Here is a 5,443-nt window from a genome sequence, read left to right as displayed (position 1 = left end):
ACCCTCCAGCAGGTTTTCTCAGGCTCTACATCGCACAGGAGGAGACTGTGCAGCTCTCTCCTACAGAGATGCTGGTGAATTTGAACCTCTAGATAGAAACCACCTCTGCGTTAGCAGTGCAACTCCCAACAGTCTATGCCACCAAAGCTCTCATTCCAAAGTTTAAGTTGTTAAAAAAACAAGGGGGGAAAAATAGAATGTTAAAAGCAAATTTTAAAATTTTTGTTGCAAGGTGATTAGTATAAACTTTTATCTATCTCATTGCACCTCCTCTCACCCACCCAATCTGTCCCATGAAACCTTCTGATTTGTTTGGATTAAGCAGAGGTAAGTCCTGTAGCTATATTAATGTCAAGGAAATAATAATACAGCTTGAGTGCAAGAGATTAAACACAGGGAAAAATAGTCACTTGGGTCAAATTTTAGGGGTTATTTAAATGATCACCACCAGTCATTGCTCAGTTTATTGTGCTATAGTGGTTTGCATACTGCTATGATTCTATAGGCTATGTCTTCCTTTATATTCTAACAGGGGCCCCATAAAAAACAGGTTTCAGAGGAGCTTTAAGATTAAGACAGACCAAGAAGAGAAGCCTGGTGATCCCCTTCCAAAAATTAGTCGGTGAACATTCTAGGTCACAACAGAATGCTGCCCAATGTCATGCTGGAAGGTGAGTTTCTAGGTTGGAAGACTTAAAATACACAGTCACGCTCACACCTGCCCTGCAGCTGCCTGGCCTGCTTGCTCTTTTGTTTGCTCTGTTGTTGGAACTCTCCTTGTGAACTGAGGAGTCTCTCGCCACAGTCTGCAGCTGGTAAGAAAGGCGGCTGCTGAGGGCAAACGAAGCTGCGGTGGTGGTAGTGGAAAGATGTTGGGTGAGGATCAGCAGCAGGAGCAAACTATCACCGAGAACCTAGTTGTGATCAAGTATAAGATGGGAAGCGACATCGCCAACCAGGCACTTCGGTCTTTGGTGGAAGCTTCCAGCTCAGGTTTGTCAGTACCGAGCCTGTGTGGAAAAAGGTGATGCCACGATTATGGAAGAAACAGGGAAAATCTTCAAGAAAGAAAAGGAAATAAAGAAAGGCATTGCTTTCCCCACAAACATTTCAGTAAATAACTGTGTATGTCGCTTTTCCCCCTTTGAAGAACAACCAGAATTATATTCTCAAAGGAGGTGATTTGGTAAAAAATGATGTTGGAGTCCATGTGGATGGCTTTATTGCTAATGTGGCTTACACTTTTGTGGCTGATGTAGCTGAGGGAACTCTAGTTACCAGACAGAAAGCAAATGTCATTAAAGCAGCTCACCCTTGTACTATGTGGTCAAACCTGGAAACGAGAACACACAAGTGGCAGAAAGAAGCCCGGGACAAAGTTGCCCACTCATTTAAGTGCACACCAATAGATGGTATGCTGTCACACCAATTGAAGCAGCCTGTCATCAATGGAGAAAAAACCATTATCCAAAATCCAACAGAGCAGCAGAAGAAGGACCATGAGAAGGCTGAATTTGAGGCACAAAAGGTAAATGCTGTTGATATTCTTGTCAGCTCAGGGGAAGGAAAGGCCAAAGATGCAGAACAGAGAGCTACCCTTTATAAACAAGACCCCTCCAAACAGTGTGGCCTGAAAATGAAAATTTCATGTGCCTTGTTTAGTGAGGTGGGAAGAAATTTTGATGCCATGCAATTTACTTTTTTTTCCTCATTTTTCTACTAGTTTATTCTTAAACTATTCTTAGTTTATTCTTATTTTCTATTATTCTTATTATTCCATTATTCTTATTTTCTATTAGTTTATTCTTGGTGTCTCTCTGGAGACTAAGGTGCATCTGATACAGGTTGTGGTCTTTGCAATCACTTGCTATGCATCAGGGAGTTGGACAATGACCAAGGAGGATAGAAGGAGAATTGATGCCTTTGAGCTGTGGTGCTGGAGAAGAGTATTGAGGGTACCATGGACTGCTAGGAAAACAAACAGATTCATCCTGGAAAGGGTTAAATGGGTGGCTCCTTGGAGGCAAGGATACTGGGGCTCCGTCTAACATACTTTGGACATGTTATAAGCAGGGACCGCTCCTTGGAGAGGGACTCATGCTTGGGAGGGTGGATGGACAGCGCAGGACGGGAAGACCCTCATAAGGTGGATTGATTCAGTGACTGGGGTAATTGGGATGGGTGTATCAGAGACAGTGCTATTGGCACAGGACAGAGCAGAGTTTAGGGTTGTTGTACATATTATGAGTCACAAGCGACTCGACGGCACATAAAAACAACAACAACAACTAGTTTATTTACAAATTTAAAATATATTGTTTTTAAGAAAGAATTTTTTCAATTTTCCTCAACCCACCCCCGTGAAATTGTACAACCCCATGATTTATCCTCCCCCTCTACACATACACACAAACTCATCCCTCTGCTTCCACCCTCTCACACCCCTCTTGGATCCTTATATGCATTCTATAAGTAATGGTTTTAAATAATACTCACCCTTGTGGCACTGAGTTCACTCAGCATAATGCTCTCCAGTGTCTCCCAAGTTAGGTAATAATTTACAAAATCATTACTCCTGCGTGCTGCGTAGTATTCCATTGTGTGAATGTACCATAATTTCTCATTTTATTCATTTGTGGTTGGACATTTGTGGCTGTTTCCATGTTCTTACAATGGTGAATAATGCTGCTATGAACATTGGTGTACAAATATCCATTTGTGCACCAGTTCTCATTTTTTCAGGGTATATTCCAAGTAGTGGAATAGCTGGGTCATATGGAATTTCTGTGTTCAGCTTTTTGAGGAAGCACAAAGCTGCCCCCCAGAATGGTTGTACCATTTTAAAATCTCACCAATAATGTATAAGAGTTTCTTCCTCCCTACATCCTCTCCAACATTTATTATTTGCTGCCTTGTTAAACTTTGCCACTGTTACTGGAGTGCGATGGTACCTCACTGTGCTTTTGATTTGCATCTCTCTTATTGCCAGTGATTCGGAGCATTTCTTCATGTGTCTGTTTGCCATTAAAATAACTTTGTCTGTGAAAATTCTTTCCATGTCTTTCTGTTAAGAGTTAATAGGCTGGTTTAGTAGAGTGGCAGGATATAAGATCAATATCCAAAAATCAGTAGGATTTCACTACAGTAACAAAGAGAACTCAGAGAAGGAAATCAAGAAAGCAATATCATTTAAAATACCCAACCACAAATTGAGATACTTGGTAGTGAACCTAACTAGAGAGACAAAAGTCCTATACAAAGAAAATTACAGAACATTTCTGAAAGATACAATAACAGGCTTAAAGAAATGGGAAAATGTGTCCTGTTCATGGATAGGAAGACTCAATATTGTGAAAATAACAATCCTACCAAAAGCAATCTACATGTTCAATGCAATCTCAATCCAGATACCAAATTAATTTTTCAAGAAGATTCAAAAGGAAATTATTAATTTTATTTGGAGAGGCAAGAGACCTCACATAAGCAAAATACCTCTGAGAAATAAAAATGAGGTTGAAGGCATAGCACTCCCTGACCTCAAAATCTGCTACACAGCAGTAGTAACCTAAACAGCATGGTACTAGTACAATGGCAGGCACATAGACCAATGGAACAGAATTAAGAACCCAGAAATAGAACCAGCTCTCTATGGTCATCTAATATTTGACAAGGAAATCAAAGCTATCAAATGGGAAATGATAGGCTCTTCAACAAATGTGCTGGCAAAACTGGACTTCCACCTGCAGAAAGCGGAAACAGGATCCACATTTCACACCATACACAAAAATCAACTCAAGGTGGATCAGAGACCGGGGAATTAAGCCCAAAGCCATAATGTTCATAAGAGACAAACTGGGATCAAGCTTAGAAGTGCTAGTCCAAGGTATAAAGAGATTGTCAAATACAACCAGAAATGCACAATCTGAAGAGGCTAAAACTGTTGCATGAGACCTTCTAACGATTAAATACATATGTGCATCAAACACTTTTTCCAACAGGAAAGCAAAGAAAAACTATAGACAGGGAACAAACATTTGGTAATACCATCTCAAACAAGAGTCTTATAACGAAAGTTTACAGAATACTTCTGGGCCTCCACAAGAAAAAGACTGATAACACAATTACAAAATGGGCCATTTACTTGAAGAGCATCTGACGATGAGAAGGCAGCCCGGATGGGTGTGATGGAATGTACCAAACATCAACTACTACAACCATTTGATGTTCTCTATGAGAAGGGTGAGTTCATTGCCCAGTTTAAATGTAATGTTCTGCTCATGCCCAATGGTCCTATGAAGATAAACAGTGGTCCTTTTGAGGCTGTCCTGGGAGCTGAAGGCCCTCCTCCAGAGTTCTGCAAGTGAGAAAACTCAGAAAAATAAATAAAAGAAGGCCTCCAAGACTGCAGAGAATGCAACCAGTGGGAAAACATTAGAAGAGAATGAAGCTGGGGACTGAGGTGGGTGGCCTCGCCCTGGCTTGCCGCTCCTGCCTCATCCCTTTCCCACTATACCCCAGGCTCTGAAGTACAGTTCCTCTTCTCCATCCTGGACCACCAGCAGAGTGGGGTCTCCCTGCTCCCATCCCAATCTTCCAACCCATCCCTTTCCAACAACAACCAGCTTGACTGACTCTCGTTTTGGGAAGCTAGAATTCCCAACCACTGAAGACTAAATAGAAAAAATTGAATAATAACATCAGGAGGGAAAAAAATACACAGTGACTGTGGCCATGGATTTAAGCATCTCATTCCCTGGGAAGAGGAGGCAGTACCCAGTGATGTTCTGTTCTATTGTAATGTAGTCTCTATTAATCAAAACTGATTCTACAGCAACTAATACAACAAAAATTACTTCATTTCTTTTTCACAACCCACCCAATAGACCCAAAATTGATCTGTCTCAGTTAAAGTGATCTGTAGGTTGTTTACCAACAATTTAACTTTCATACTGCAGCACAATCAAGAGAGAGGACCTAAAGAAGAAGCAGTCATTTGTAAAATTAGGCCAACTTTTTCTATTTGAAATATTTCATATATGGTTTCATCTTGAAAAAGATATGGCAAGGCATCTGCAGTTTCAACAAATTTGTATATACACTTACCCTTTCTACATCTGCCTACAGAAGTGTTTAGCTGGTAACGAAAACACATATACATTTTAGTGAAGCCTGAAGGAATTCTGCCATTGTTGGAGGGCTGGTGGTGGGGATATGCAGTATATTCCATCCAGCACAGCTTGATAGCACCACCAGGAATACTTCCTGCTTTGCAACACTCTATAATCACAGTGGGGTTTCTCTGTGAACTCCATATGGGATTACTTTTAGCAATGTTGTGTTTGAAAACTCAAGTCTTGACTTTGTCTCTTGCAAGAGCCAACACTTTCTGCTTCAATTCAATCCTCTACCTTGGCATCAGGGTTGAAGGAAGACACATCAACAA

At 40.9% G+C, this 5,443-nt stretch overlaps 1 pseudogene; it reads left to right on the top strand.

Moving 5' to 3' along the window:
* Window positions 1–869: 869 nt before the first annotated feature.
* Window positions 870–4,458, top strand: LOC102861143 (annotated as a pseudogene).
* The last annotated feature ends 985 nt before the right edge of the window (window positions 4,459–5,443 follow it).

Source organism: Elephantulus edwardii, unplaced genomic scaffold (assembly GCF_000299155.1).
Source record: "Elephantulus edwardii isolate Elephantulus edwardi_28Jun2011 unplaced genomic scaffold, EleEdw1.0 scaffold00033, whole genome shotgun sequence".
Taxonomy (NCBI): domain Eukaryota; kingdom Metazoa; phylum Chordata; class Mammalia; order Macroscelidea; family Macroscelididae; genus Elephantulus; species Elephantulus edwardii.
This window is presented reverse-complemented; position numbering and strand designations above follow the sequence as displayed.